The 16,616-nt window shown below is 38.8% G+C and overlaps 1 long non-coding RNA gene across 1 annotated transcript; it reads right to left on the bottom strand.

The window, feature by feature from the left end:
* Positions 1-7,127: 7,127 nt before the first annotated feature.
* LOC106936564 (uncharacterized) lies at positions 7,128-16,247 on the bottom strand. The gene is made up of 3 exons (XR_001422156.1): positions 16,157-16,247; positions 12,361-12,531; positions 7,128-7,633 (listed from the first exon to the last, which is right to left on the bottom strand). It is a non-coding gene; the product is annotated as an uncharacterized LOC106936564 (long non-coding RNA).
* Positions 16,248-16,616: the final 369 nt, after the last annotated feature.

Genomic DNA, 16,616 nt, shown 5'->3' with positions numbered 1-16,616 from the left:
GTGTAATTAATTAGGGCAATATGGTGCAGCTGGGGAAGAAGCAGATCAGGGGAAACTAAACCAATTTAACACAGAAAGAAGGCCGTATGATCTGAACCGAAGCATTAAAGGATCTATGATGTTATGATTTAAGTGCTTTTAGTCTCATGTTGGGCTTTTGAAAGCTTTTCTTTGCTCTTTGAGTCCTACTGCCAGTCGTTTTGTAATGGTTTGTTGGTTGACCTGTAGGTGGCACTGTGTGCAATGGAGCAACTTACATGGAAATGTCCTCATACAAACAGAAGAAGTAGCTGTAAAATACCTTTACACTGTATTAATCACCATGCATGAAAGAGTTAATGGTACTTTGTTTAATTCAAAACACTTTTCATGGAGAATGTTTACTATCCAGATACTATATAATATCCTAATAAAAATGAGACATCATTTGGTAGCCTGTATTTTCTAGCTCAGTTGTCCACAACACAAATGAAACATCAGCGCTAACTCACACCGGCACTCCGAGGTCTAGAAAGACATCAAGAAGTGTTTGAGAGAATCATTACCATCTGCCCTTTCTCCATCTATTCCCCAACCAAGACTTGAACTCCTTTAAACTCAGCTGACATTTTTCACAGAAGGAGGGAGACATTTGATTTCTAATTGTGATACAGATCATAAATGGCATGCAGTTTGCCCAGGGGTGTGTTTTGTGAAGTTCCGTACCTCTTAACGTGGGAGACGATTTTTAGATTTGTAGTGTTCCTATGAGAGCTGAGGGGATTTCAGGTGATAGAAATCAGTGACATTTAAAGTCTCCATAATGAGTAAAAGGTGAGTAAGAATAATAAAAGAAGAAGACATTGAGTGAGCAGGAAAGCAGAGTCATATTTGGCTGCAGGCTCCTGGGCTGTCCGCTCTTTTTTAGGCTCTTTAAATGATGCAGCCTGGTGCTGCTCTGCTGCTGCTGGGGGTTAGACATGTGGAGAAAGGTTCTATAAATACACCTAAAATGAGATCTATTTCAGTAAATAATTTTATTCACTTCAAGCATCAACTTTAAAGATCTAAATGTAACCCACTGCTTTGTAATGAGTCTACAGCCTGTGTCCTGCAACGTTCAGATGGATCCCATGAGCGTCTCGTTTCCAGGTCTGTGCAGAGCGCAGTGACTGAATGCTGATGAGGGAAGGCTCAGTAGAATCAGGTGTGTTGGAGAGATAACATGATGGTAGCTCTGCGGGACCGGACCGAGGCACAGCGCGTCTATTTATTGCACTGATTTATTGTTGTGATCATATTAGTAAAATTGGTGGTGATATTCTGGCAGATGTCACCACCAGATGTATGTTTCAGAGGTATTTTCTGTTTAAGTTCAAATTTAGTCTATTTTGAAATGTACTTGATTTTGTTTGGATAGATGTGAGACGTTTCAATCAGAGGGTCAGCGGGGAGCTGCAGCCGGTCCCAGCTGTCACCAGCCAAAGACGGGACGCTCCGCCGGCAGTCCATTACCGGGCCAACACAAGGAGACACCAGGTAAACAGCCATGCACTCAGACAAACACAATCCTCTGCTCAATTCTGAATTCCCAGTTAAACTAAACGTTTTGGACTATTGGGGAAAAAAAAACACCTACATGGAGAAAATTTGGAAATTCCCAGCTGGGATCTCCAGTCGAGACTCACATGGCGCCTTCTTTCCTGCTGAGCCTGCTCCGTCATTTAGCTGCTGGTTTCACTGGTTTTATCTTGTGTAAGTCTATAAATACTAATCAATGCCATTGAACTCGGAGCTAGATTTGACATGAGTTATCTACAGGGGATTTTTTTAATGGAGTGATTCAGGATAGCAAGCTACCTTTCTGTGTCTGTTTATGATGCATTTCCTGAAACGGTTCTTGGTGCTCAGAGTTAAAAGGTGATCCAAAGCTTTGGCCTGAGTTATGAAACAACTGGACAAGATGCTATTGATTAATTTTTATACCTATTATTCCTGGCAGGGTCTCAGTTGCTAGGATGAAAAAAGGCTATTCGTACAGAAAGAGTGACTCCTACTGGCAAATCTTTAAAGAACTGCCCATCTGAGCTGCACTCAGCTGTTGCAGACGCTTTCTGCTCATTGCTCCACTTCTAGCATCTTGAGGCGTCCATGTTCAGCCAATGACCAAAAACCAACAGCTGCACGCCAAAATAACAGCTGATAAAAAGAACCAGTTCATGTGCAGAGTGGATGAGAAACTAGAAGAAAAGGAAAAATGTTTTTGAAACGAGATGAGACAAAGTTAAAAATGAAGCAAACGTAATGTATAGGTCTTTGCATGCATTTCCTTTCTAAATCGTGTCTAACAATGTCAAGAAAACTTTTAAAAGCCTTTATCAAAAAATACATCCTAGTTTCCTTGCAACTTTCCATCAGAAACACAAACAGGAAGGAAGTGGACGTCAAGCTTTAAACGTTCGAACTGGAGCATATTATTATTAGTTATATACATTAATTCAGTGATGGAGTCACACATTGGATCCTGGTGCAAGTTTCACTGGAAATTAAAACATTCCTGTCTGAAAACTGCAACATGGTTTCTTTCTCTGTGATTGTCATTTACTGGCATGGGAAGCGGCAGAGACTCTCAATTACACACTTTGTACGTGTTGGCAGCGTATTCAGCAGCACTGTCATGAAGGCTGGGGTAAAAAGGGCTCACTTGGAATGTCTACCCTGTTAAAACCATTTGAACACTGGAAAAGGTCACTGGGATGCAGTTCAACAAGATTTTTCCTAGAGACATGTTTAGTTTGAGGAATTTCTTTATATTTTGAAACTTGATATTGTGACTGGTACTGCTTTTAAGTGTTCATTCCCTACACAGATCTTTACTTTCAATTGTTTCTGGCACTTTTAAAAAACAGCTACCAAACAAAACACATTCCCATTCAATTAAAATTCCCCAAAATATTCCTAACCTTTTCATGGTGAGCACGGTGGTGGCACCATCATAATGTGGGAATGCTCGTTTTTCAGGAGGGACAGAGCTGTTGGGAAGAGTGGTGGGGATAAAAGATGGCAGTGTTGGAAGAAAACCTGGTAGAGGCTGCAGAAGACTTGAGACTGGGGTGAAAGTTCACGTCCACCAAGACGTAGGAATGAGCAAAAATGTCCTTGTTTAGAAGCAAAGCTAGTAGAAATATAACCCAAAAGACATGCAGATGTAACTGTAGCAAAGATACAACATGTTCACTCAGGGGGCTTATTACAAATGCATGGCTGTTCATAGGTAAAACATGTTTCATATCCCACTTTACATTTATGCACTGGTCAGTGTTGGTCTATCACATACAGTCCCAGTGGTTTGGTTGCAAGGGAAGGACTCTGACTGCTGCAGCGTTTTCATGTGCAGATTTTGACGATGAGTTGCGAAGCTTCAAGTGTCAGCTCCAGTCAGCTGATCTCATTATGGTTTCTTATTTCACTCGCTCAGTTTAACGCGTTGAGTAACACATCAAATCCAAATGCCAGCTTCTACTGAGGGAGAAGAAAGGGTTTAAACATGGGATGGACACACGAGCATCAAGTCGGCACCAGCTCTTGTTGTGTTGATTACAGTGAGTTTGTTTGCCGTTCTGGAGCTGGTTTATTAAGATGCATAGCGCTCTCTGGTTTCATGATGCTGTAGCTCTTGGGAGCAAATGGATGGATCATTTTTTATGAACTGGTTCACAGTATTATCTGGAAAAACAATCCGTGTTGCCTTTACATGTTCCACATCAGTAACATGACTCATCATGATACCGTTGCTTTGCTGAAATGAAAAAACAGGTTGTTTTTCTGTGAATGTTGTCTTATGATCTCAGATTTTATCAGCTTAGTAATTTGCTCACCTCTTCCTCTTGTCAACCTGCTTGCATGTAAAACATCCTGTTGTGAGCTTAGAATATTCCTTTATCAGATTATTCCAACATAAGTGTTTCTACACCATCTCCAAAGTGTTCTTGTTGATTTAAATCTTTATGTTTTAAATCAACATAAAGACTCCAAGGTGATAACCTTGGAGTCTTCCTGCTCCAAGGTTATCACCGGTCAGATCAGATCTGCTTCCTACAAAACATCAGTTTATCTCAAAAACACTTAAGCCTGACAGCCTCTTCATGTTAGTCTTTAAATAACTGAGATGATTTCCTCATGTCTTAAGTTTCTATCTAGACCTCATTTATAATATCTGCTGCAGAAAAGCCTTTTATTTCAGTCTGATAGAAAGATACAATGCGTCTTCTAACTTAAGATTTCAGAGTACAAAATTCTGGCTGCATCTCCAGACCCACTAATACCATGACCTAATTTCATGCTACCCTATGCTATTGTCTGTGAAAGATTCCCTCACCTCAGGATGCCAGATGCTTGAAACTGAAAGTGAGATTCTGAAATTGACCTACTGTGCAAATAATTTGACTAATAATTATTTGGTTTGAAATTAAATTTCTAGATGGAAAGTTGGTCCCTAAATATGCAAAGAATGTAAAAGTGGTGTCAGCAGCACACTATGACTTTGGTGACTTGGATCCTAATAGACATGCACTTTAAAAACCAGGAAGTGACATGCACACTTACTACATGCAGAACGTGATGCTTTACAATATGTTCGTTCTCGTCTCTGTCTTAGGCTCACGCAACATGTCAGAATAAAACCTGAGAAAATATTTACTTTAAAAGACAAGGGGCTGTTCTTGGTTCCCCTTTCATCCTTCTCCATGCAGATTAAACACATTTGTGAGTCAATTTTTTTATTATTAAAAAAATAAAGACAATTGTATTTACTTTTTAAAAATGATTTTTGAAAGAAAGACTCCAGAATAACACCTGGATACTGAAATTAACTTCCTACCCTTCATAAAGACCTCAGAAAGCAACATGGGGTTTCCAAGCACAGAGCTTTGTGGATCCCCTTTTAGAAGATTTTTAAACAAAACTTAATGTAATACAAGTAAAAACAATACAAGTTATCAACACAAGTTATATCGACTTTTGATCTGAATCACTTTTACTTTTATTGATTGACATCAAAACCAGACTAAGCAGATCGAAGCCAGTGCTCATCTGTCAGACACGAATAGAGCTGCTGTTAAAATCGTCCCGTTTCCAACAGGAGCAGATTGTCACATTTAGCAAAGGGCTGGTGTTTACACCTCTGAGACACATTTTAAAGAAGAGTCAATGGGTTAGAATATTCTGTTACCTTTAATAATTTTACATAGAATGCAAATTTTATACATTTTCTTCAAAACTCCTGTAAGGTTGAAAACAAAAACAAAATAAGAGAATAACTACACAGAATAAAGTAACATTTATCTCCATAGAATGGCAGAGGATGATTTAGCCGGCAGCAGGTTGTGACTGTGGAGCTGAGAGGGGAGGCTGGTGGAGCTGGAGATGCCAGAATGAATCTGCTCTGCTGTTGTGGCTGTTTGATAGTGACATCCACCCCAACGCACCTCAGCAAATCCACAGCTTTTCTCCCAGACAAGTCGAGTGTGAGAAGGTTGGCAGTTTGCCCTCGGCTGATAATGTGTCATCATAAGATTTGGTGTGAGGCAGTGCACCTGGATTTGTGCATGTGGATATAGAAAACACCTGCTTACAGAGCGGTGCACTGGGTGACAGTTTTCTGCTCTGTTAAAACTGTGCAGAGCAGGAGATCTAATATGAACAGCAGATTCATTCAACATATCAGGGTTTTGTTTATTACTAATAATAAACTCAACTAGGATATGCAATTTCTTGCTTATAGTTTTAGATATTCATATTTTAGTAATTTATTGTCAATTTAAAAAATTTAAGAAACACCATTAAATGTTCAATTTTCTGCCAGAAAACGGACATTTCTATGTCTACTTTAATTGTTTAATTCCTGGAAAAAGTAATTCAATTTTTCTTACCTTAATTTATTAAATCAAGAAATGATAAAGAAAAGTAAGAATAAAGTTAGAACACCAATAACTACTATATTAGGACTGAAATAACTTCAGGAGGAGCTTCTAGCAGTCTCTGACATCGGTCTCACAAAAGTTTCTCTTTCAGCTGCGAGTTTCTTTTAGGAGTTTAATGTTGAAATAATTCAGCTTCAAACTTATCTGTCCAAAGAACATTGCTTCAGGAACTTTTCTCCTCTAAATTCTCAAAAGCAAACTTGTAAACATGAAGTCTGGTCTTCACGTTGATGTTCGAGAGCGGATGTTTCCACCTTGGACTTCTTCCATGGAAGCTACAACTTGTAATCTGTCTGTGTGTGGAGGAATGTGCTGATGGATAAAGATAGTGAGAGCAAACTGCAGGAGCAGTGATGGTATTGTACAGCTTCCTGACTTCCTTAAGCATCTTACAGTCTGCTCTGGAGGTTGAACCTGCCTGACATCGATGTTTAAATGAGTTTTTAATGCAGACTCTTTCCAATCAGAGGATCAGCTGATCCTGAACTATTCAAAGACCTCCATAAGCTGTTGATGCTGGAATATTTACAATATTTCTAAATACATAAAAAGTCCTAGAAAAACACAAACACATACGATGGGTTGGTCTAGCTGTTGCTTTCCATCCTACTGAAGATTTCTTCACTTTCCTACAAACTAATGACTGTAAGCGACTTGTCCTCTACCAGTAAGTGATCTACGATTTAATAACTTAAAGACACAGAAACTAAGTTAAAAAAAACATTATCCTCATGAGATCTGATGGTACATTTTTACCAAACTATCATAAAATTATACCTTTTTTCCATTTTCACAGAATTCACATTTGCCATGCTTTATTCAGGAATATTGCAGAAGAGGAGTGCAGGTGTTGGCCAATAAATAGCTCCAGTAGTTTGAACTGTACGGGTTTCATGGCCTTTGTTATCGACCAAGGTCACTCAGTGGGCTGCAAATGGCACCGAGCCATCATTAGTTTCTGCCTTTGCTTTTCCAGCTTTAACAAATCTGCTGGTTTTCTGTGAACTTAAGTTCAAGCATACAGAAAAAAAGTAAAATCCGTTTTTTTTGAATTTTTTGAACTGATAAACTGCTGAGAACAGCTGTCAGTCAGCCGGCCGTACCCTCTTCCTTCAAATGAATATTTGTGTTTTTTCTGGTACCTGAATGATGAGTTTGTATTTTTTCTTGTTTACATTTATCACAGTATTGTGATGTCATTGAGCTTCTGTGTCTGTGCATCGTTTATGTTTGCTTTCAGGCTAAAACTTGAACTGCTTTGAAAGTCATGCAACCTGGACTGATGTAGACGACGTCACAAACCACCAAATTTCATGCAAGATAAATGAAGCTCCACAAACACTGTTCCATCAGTATCAGGCTTCACTTATGAAGCAGGTAGAACTGCAGCCATAGAAAATCCTCAACAAGGTTACGTTCACAAAACATATGACTTCCCAGTTTTATCCCATCTGTAAGCCTAAATGCTAGAGGAGACGAGGAATTCAGCACCGTGGAGGCAGAAAACATCCCAGAGAAGAAGCAGTCTGCAGCTGCAGAGCATGAAACAAAGATTTTAGGTTGGACTGACTGACTCTACTGAGACAGACGCCTGACACACGAGCTTCCCGTTTGTTCAGCGATCCAGGCAGGTTGGTGACTTAAACAGGGAAGATGTGTACAGGAAGTGACAGCTGAAAGACAAAGAATGCAAAACTGACACAAAGCCTGATGCTAAAGCACACCCACAACAACAGTCAATTTAGGATCTCTGCTCAACACATCAAGCATCATTTGGACTGGAGAATCTGGAACATTATAAAACAGAAACAAGAGTTAAATCAAGGAATTTATGTGGCAAATTTTGTGCCAAAGAACAAAAGATTTCTTCAAGTTTTCCAACTAAAGAAAATAACAAACATGCTTTTTTACTTATGCAGACTTTAAAACATGTTTTAGCAGCATCTGCTTGAATTACATTCCAATATATCACAGAAAATAAAAACAAGTTTGCATCTATGATTTTTTTTCTAATGCAAAGGAAAATATTCATGTGAATGAACACAAAACCTGATGCATTAAAGAACGAAGCGTTCTAAGCAGCGCTGTGTCTCCTCAAGGTGATCCGTCATGCTGCTTATTGCAAATGTCAAAACTGAGGAAACTCCATTCTTTTCAGAGTTTTTGCACATCAGACTGGATTTCATTTCGAATCCCTGCTAACATGAAGACCTTCTTTCTCCTTCCTCTCTCATTCCATGAGAATCAGAGTTTGGTGCAGTGCTGGTGTGGAAAGCAGTTGTAAATGTTATTAAATGTTTGGATTTTCGCCATAAATCAAGGACAACACATGATGTCATTTTTATTCAGCAGCAGAGGTTCCTGTCAGTCTTTGCCAGAGTAACCTCCCCTTATTCAGATGTAGTGCATTGACCAAAGCAGCAATAAAGCAACTATTAGTTCAAATGATTTATTACTCCTCTGAAACATGACAACCCATATTTTTATTGGAATTCAAATATTCAGTGTAGCTAAAAGTGTATTTCTCTTCATTCAGTTCTGCTCCATTTTAAAACTATTCCCATGTTTTCATATTTTTAATTTTTGTGTCAATAATTTAGAAAAATGTTACATTTCTCAGAGAAAACATATCAAATGAATCCCATCCTGCATGGGAACATTATCCCTCATCACTTTTTTGGATTTTATCACATCATATTAAAACTACAACCTTCAGTATTTTTATAGTTTTTATTCTAATAAACACAATATGGTGAATAATTAGAAGTAAAATGACAGATTTGTCATTTTTACAAATGAAAATCAGAAAAGTGCATTTGTAGCTAGCCTCTCAGTCAGTTTGTTGATGCGACTATCTACAGATGAAAATGTTTATCCATTCCTCATTCCGGTCAAGCAGAACATCTGAAAACACCAATGTTTTAATAAATTGTGAAGAGCCTCTATAGTTTTCCTCCCACTTTATAATAATGTATGAAACAGTTTTATGTTGTCTAAGATGAAAAACGACATGGAGGTCAGTGGTTGTAATGTGACTACAGGGGGGAGAATATGTTTGTGAGGAACTGAAAATGATTTCATCTCTCCTCCATCCCAGGTGAGACGGCAGCAGATCGTGACCAGCTAATGGTGCTTTAAGGTCAGTTAGGGTCAACATCAGTAATCTGTAAAACAGTTACTGGAGCCAAAACGTGAAAAATCCCTCTGGTTTGTCCTGCGGTCCAGGACTGTGTGACCTTTGACCCTCAGTGTGAGACATGACCCCTTAGGGGAGCCGGCCTCTGGGGTCTGTTTTATTCTCTGTGTTTATGAAACAGAATAAATCATTCCTCACTGAGCTAAAAACCTACAGTAAGAACAAGCAGAGCAAAACTTTTCCATGTGTTCTGGTGTTTGTGTAATCACGCTGTGGGGACTCGGCTCACATGATTACTCTTCGTGACTCATCTCTCAGCTGGGGATAAACAGCAAGAGCCCAAAAACTATTACATTTCTGCTTCTCTGTTGAGGTTCAGGCAAACTGTGGGCCCCATAAACACAATGATAAATGTTTGTTTTCAGTCATATTCAGTAAATTAGAATAAATACTGAAACCTTTTTTTCTGGTAACTTTATTAGTTCACTCATGCATGTTTTTCATATAAAATGCAACTTATTTTAAGAATACGTACATTACCATAGACAGTTTCCTGTTTTCTAAATAAGGTGGAAGCTAAAGGTCAAAGTCTGTGTGTGTTTTGACTACATGTTGAAATCACAGCATCATCTAGTGGCCTGGCATGACAACTACAGCACATTAAAGCTGCCTCAGTTAAACCTGAAGCTTTCTTTATGCTTATTTTCTGCTTACAGCTGATGAAAATACATAAAATATTAAATCACTAAAACATTTCATCACAGGAATCTGAGCTTAATGACAACAATGTTTAGCACCTGCTTGGTGATTATCTCAAGCATTTGTGTTTTAAAACTAAAGATCATCATGGAAAAAAAATAACTGCATGGAAGTTTATTGTAAATTAGCTCATTGTTTTTAACCCTGTGCACATCATTCATTCAGAGTTGGGTTTCTCCAGGATTTGAAGGCACACTTGTTGAATGATGACCCATTCAAATTGTAGTTTTTATTTGATAATTCATGAGCAATGTAGCACAGAATCGTATTTGTACACTGAATGTAGCAAAGAAGCAGTAAATAAATAAACAAACAGAAATCATATAGCAGAGCAGGTCCACAGTAGTAACACATTTGGAAACATGGCAAAGACCCTGAAATAGGGAGAAAGTGGCAGACATTCTGGACAACAAGATCTAATCTGGAGGGTTGACAGGCAGAGTAATAAACGTCTGATTCATTCCCAATGATGGACAGCTAATTTACTTTCAACATCTCAATGATTAATCCCCCCTGCAATGTATTTTTATAGCTTTAACTGCCATAAAATAGACAAGGCACTGTTGAAGGTCTGAGTAATGGTGGCAGGTTTTCAAATTAGAGTCCATGTCCCTCCTCAGCGTGAGCATCAACACTAGATGCACAGAGGAAGGCGTGGCACATTTCCAGGACACTAATGTGAAACAAAAGCTTCTGAGAGGACTTTCATTTGCAGCCTCTCCAAACTCACTGCTGGGTATTTTTATTGGCAGACGTATAAGCATAAAAGCAATTACAAAGCGCCCGGGGTGAGCGCGAGGTGCAGCCCAGACTCATGTGTGAACAAGGTGTTTGCTTAGATTAAGTACTGGTGTTCATTTTCACTTATAAATCTTGTTGATGAGACTCTGGGGATTTTTAAAGAAAGTAGTTCTTGTTTGGGACACTGCGGCAAAGAGAAAATTAAACTGGCGGGCAAGAGTATTTTAGATTTAGTTTATATTTCTAATTTAAAAAACTGATTTATTTAAAAGCACATAAACTTTGTTCAGTGTGACCTGATAGTTTCAGATGAAATACAAATATTTTAAAGACGTTTTGTGCCATTCTTTCTTCACAGTAATCAGATAGGAAATGGGGAGAAAAGAAGAGAGTAATGTGGTAAAGGTTCAAAGGTCAGAACCAGCTGCCATTGCTCCACAATCCTCCCTTAATCACAGTATTCAGGTGATTCCTGAGCCTTTAGAAGCAGCTAATTGTTTCTTCTGCAACAGGTATAAGAGGACGCACCAGGCTGCCCTAGCAGAACGTTTAATTAGCACCTAACTCCAGCCAGCGCCTCCTCTCCAGGCGTCTTCTGGCTCCCTCGCTGTCTAAGTCTGGTTGACGCCTCATCAGCCTCCCAGCAGCATTCAGTAGCAACTGTTCACCAAACCTGCTGCTCTCCAGACCTGCAGCTTCATCTAGAGATGCAGTAAACAACACAGCTAGTGTCATCATGGACATGGGTGTTTTCAGCAGCAGGTCTGGCTGATGCCTGCTATACCAAAGCATCATGATTCCCAATGCTGCCAACTCAAGAGCTTCAGGATTACTTTTCTCAACATGCAACTCAGCCTTCCAAGACGAAGAAAGCAACATCACCAGAGTTGCAGCCTCCCATTTCTCTAGAAACATTCAGTGTCTCCTGCAGCACTTTTTTCATCCCGAGTATCACATGTTGTCTTTGTCTTCATCTCTACTGCCACCATTATCATGGCTTTCAGTACATTCTAGAGCATCAAAATGATATCCATCATCATCTTCTGGGCATCATCATCATGGTTATTAATATCAAAATGATTGGTTTCAATGTGATGAATTATGAATATGTGTAACAACAGCAGAAACCATTCCAGCAATTATCAGCTTTTAAATGAGCCGTATATTTATTTAACATCAAGACCATTTGTAGAGACGATTTACTCATTTATTTTACATTACAAATAAACATAAACATCATCTTGAAAAAAATTATTATTATTAGTAGATACTACAATCTTCTGTTTGTAAACTTACAAAAATGTGAGATTCAAATAAGACCTGATGTTGAGGAAAAAATGCTGAAAAAAAAAAGTATAAGAATCTTCAATTACAAAGTCAGTAAACATCATAAAACTCCTGCTTTGAAAATGTAAGTGCTAAAAGTTGAGACTCATTCCTGGTGCTGCATCCTGCTGCTTGTTGGTTTAAATCTCCACAAAGTTTATTTCAGCAAAGATAATAGCTGTTCCTATCAGGATGATGAGTGTGTGAGAGTTTGGGTAGGCAGCTTGTTTTTCAGCTCAATTAAAACACGTGCTGTGTTGAACTACAGCAGCTAACAGTGTTCATATCGGAAATGCTTCTGGGCTGATCTGATCATAAGATGACAGCTTACACACACAGGTCATACGACGAGTCTTAGCTTTTTATTTATGTATTTTAACCTTTTCAAGGTGGACTGATGATGAAAGGCATAACAGCAATATGTTTCAAAAACAATACCTTGTTGCTTGTATAAATGTATTGTTGAGCAGAAGTGCAATCTGATGCCCAGCAGGATTGTCGGCGTTTCCTGACACCCTGGTTGACGTCCACCCACCTCGCCTTTGCTCTTCATCTAACGCATGAGCACAGCGACGGCAGAGGCACCTCCTCTACGCTGATGATGATGTGCTGTCAACCCAGAGCAAACAGGATGTCAAAATTAAATGCAAACATGGAGCAACTGATGGAAAGAAGAAAACTTAACATTGAACATCAATAATTCTGAATAACTCAAGTGCGGTGATCAAGATGGATGGACAGGAGCTGGTCAAGACCACAGAGTTCAAATTCCTCGGCTTCCTGCTCAGTTCAGAAGAAGACACGATGTTCGATGTAAAAGGCAGAGCCAACGCAGCGTGGCTTAAGGCGCAGTCACACCTGCTCACTTTAATCCACTTTATCAAACTTATTAATTTGCCCAGAGACTGTTTCATTTAGGGAGGTGTGAATGCAGAATCAAACTGTGATGCGAACCAAAAAGGCGAAGTCTGGTCCGCTAACACTGATGAAAGGCTCGTTCTCTGTTGGTTCCTGGGTTTGTCTCAAACCTCCGAAACAATTTAATTGGATCTAAAGGTGGCAGCTTGGTTGAGATGACTGGAATCTGGACACGTTTGGGTTTGCAACTTTAAAGTGGACTACAGTCTTTGTAGTCCTATTTAAATAGACTAAAAGGACTGATGAGAAAGCTGGTCAAACATGTTGCTAGTATTATGCTGGAGCCTTGTTAATGGCTACAAAACGTGTGTTTTCTCCAAGACATCCTCAGGGACATTCATCCAAATGTTATTTGGGGTATTTTTATTAACATGATCAAGTATTTACTCCACTCTGGCAGAAGCATTGTTCAAACACATCATTAAAAGCAGAAAATGACTAACAACTGCCTCTTTAATGTCTATATTATCGTGTTCTCAGCATACAAATGAAGCCTCTGGTCCAGGTCCAAATAAGTTCCAGCATCACAGATACATTCAGGATGTCAACTGAAACATTATTCAGACATAAACATGTGCCTGATGTGCTAGAGCTGCATTTATTGCAGAATTATTTACTTATAGTTCAAAAAGCTTAGTTACGTAAGTGCCACAACATCAGAAGTAAAAGAACTTCATATGAATTATTAACAGATTCCTGGAGCTCATTGACAGCGCGGCAGCTAAAAAACAGTCAGTGAAGCTTTTAACCCTTCTTCGGTCGCACATTGTGTGCATAATTGGACATCCTGTTACATTTTGTTGCGCAGGTGGGATTCCTGTGATTAAGGGAAATAAGTGTTGATACTAAAAACTGAAATGTTCTGGCAACTGTCAGAAATCAGGGCAATAAACTGATCCTGATATTTTGGTGTCAGGAAAACCTCCAGAGACTGAAATGTGTCTCCTTTGAAATAATTTGAAATTAGCTGGCAGCTGAGCCAAATTTAGCAGTAGATTTTTACATAATCAGGTTTCTCAGAAACTAGGAGAGAGAAAACAAACAAGGGGGAACTCCACAGCTGAAGGTAATCCTTTACATTTTTTATACAACAAGGTTTTTATTTTTAGTGTATTAATGTTACATCAGCAATAACATACACATTCTAAAAATATCTAACCACCAGCTACTTGTACAGTTATCCAGGATCTAGTCTGGTCTAAATCAGTTCAGATGCATCCTGTCTAATTTAATACAACAACACACTGTACAGCTAAAATAAAGTCAACTGATGGTAAAATGCCAAACAGCAGAAGGATTCTATCTAATGCAGCCCAACTGACTGCATCTGGTTATTAACTTTATTGCACTTCTTCATCTTCATTAAGCATGTGGCAGCAGTGGAGAGGAAAAACTCTAACAAGAACAAACGTCCAGACAGAAGCACTGAGCCAACAGTTCTTTCTAGGATGAAGAAACATGGAGGTCATGTTAGCAGATTCTACTGTCCAGATGTAGTTTTAACAAATATGTAAAAAAACACTCTTATAAAAATGACCTTCTGCAGCTTTAATTTGCCCTTTAAAATGTAAGGGTTATATTTGACTCGTAAAACAGATTCGTTCAACTACTGATTTTTAAACTGAGGTTTTTATTTACATAAAGCAAAATGATTTTTATCTTTTGAAAACTTTGAACGGAGAGCCCATGCTGGTGTTTATCAGTGGAGCCTCTCCTGACTGCAGTTGGTCCAGAAGTCGGTACTTCTCTCCACTGGCTCCCTGTTCATTTCAGAATTGATTTCAAAGCTTTATTGGTGACTTAGAAGGCGGACAGGCTCCTGGGCATCTGCCTGACCTCCTGCAGCCTTTTGCGCCCCCCAGATCCCTTAGATCTAATGATCACTTGCTTTCAGCAGTTCCAAGGTCTAGGCAGGCTCACAGAGGTGACTGAGTGTTTCAGGTTACAGCCCCTTAACTGTGGAATAAACTGCTCCTACCCATCAGACAGGCCTTGTCGTTGGTGTTTCTAAAACTTATTTAAGAATCCATATGCACTCACTGGCTTTTAATGCAGCATGAGAGACATGGGGCTGTGCAATGCTAAATCTCATGTTCTTTGAGTTGTTGACAACTTCAAAACACAGAGGAGGTTTAGATTCTACTTCTGATTAGTTCTCCCATGTTGCATTCATACTGATGCACTGTTATTTGCTAAGAAAGTACATAAAAAAGTGTTAATTTTTCATTTTAGCATACCATATCTTATCATCTCTTTAATGCAAACTCTAAACACTTTAGCTAAAAATAAAACAAAGTGTGAAAGATGCATATACTGCTAAAATCCATAGGCTTTAAAAGTCCAAGTGTGGAAGTTGCAGATGAAGCGCTCTCAGTCAGACACAGCAGATGGCAGGCTTAGTTTGAACACTTTCCCACGTCAACAGTTGTCCCCTCCAACTCCGCCTACATCTAAGTCAGCCATCTCACCCTGAACTTTACATATCCAGCCTGGATGATGCTGGTGGATTGTTGGCCTACTTGGATGTGGGAGGAGTTGGACTTTCCAGTCCAAGGGTTTCAGAAAGACATACTTAACTGGCTCAGTGGATGGATGGCACTTTATATTTGTGTCTGATGCAAGTGTGTACTGATTGGATATTCAGCTTGAAAACAAACATGCCATTTGTTAATAACCACTTTTGCCCACCACAAAAACCAACTCTGTAAAAGCTTGATGTGAGTTGAAGACTAGAAGGACACATGAAGGCAGAACTATTTAGACACTTAGTGAGCTCAGTCTGTTGAGCTATCTCCAAAGACGGGGGACAGCTATGAACTGTTTTAATAACTTTTACAATTTTTATTCTGCACAAATAAAACATGCTTTCAAATTTAAAGTATTTTAGATTTCAACTGTTACCATTGTTTTCACAGAACAACAATATTTTATCTCTTACAAAAACCTAACTACAAAACTGAAAAATGTGTAGCGCTCTTTTAATGCTGTGCCTATTTAATAAGCTCACCGAATGTCATAACAATATGGTGGTTTTTGCAATAACTGATAAAGAAATGTCTATTTCACAAATAAAGACACCAAAACAAGGTCATTTGTGTGAGAACCGTTTCAAAACGAGCAAAATACAATAAGTTCAAAGTGAACTCAGCAGTCCTTCAGCTGCTTCAGCTAGCTAAACACACATATACAAAGCCCGCTAGCATTAGCATAAATGAGCCTCCAGAAATGTGTTTCCACACAACACTGATCACAAACTGCATAGTGTGACTCACTAGTAGAAACTGATATATGTGCATCAAAATACTTTTGTACTGACCTGTGATATATAAAAGATGAGACAAACACGTCGAGCTTCCTTTAGCATCTAACAGGAAGGTTTATTCTTCTTCTGTGTGCCCAACCTCTTCTGTTTTGTTCAATGTGACAGGCGCCCCCAGCGGTTGTATGTGGAATCGCACCAAATAACTGAAATAACACTTATTACTTATTACAACGAGAAATTGAAGATAGAAAAAGAAAAATAATGTTGACGTTCCTATTTTCATTATTTTAAACAGCTTGTTTTCACTTGTCTACACATACATCTCCATTAATTATTCCATAGATACTTATTTAACTCTAATTCTCTACAAGATTCTGCCATTTCTTATTACTCCTGCACATCTTAACCTAATAAACAGGAGATTACAATTAACTGAAGGACGGCCAATGACACTGCTGATTGTTTTGGTATTATGCAGCAGGAGAGAGATGTAAGACTGATCTTTTTAATTTTC

The sequence above is a fragment of the Poecilia latipinna genome, unplaced genomic scaffold (assembly GCF_001443285.1).
Source record: "Poecilia latipinna isolate Pla-1442-1.1 unplaced genomic scaffold, P_latipinna-1.0 Scaffold2172, whole genome shotgun sequence".
In the NCBI taxonomy this organism is placed as follows: Eukaryota; Metazoa; Chordata; class Actinopteri; order Cyprinodontiformes; family Poeciliidae; genus Poecilia; species Poecilia latipinna.
Note: the sequence above shows the minus strand (reverse complement) of the source record. Positions and strands in the feature narration are given on the sequence as shown.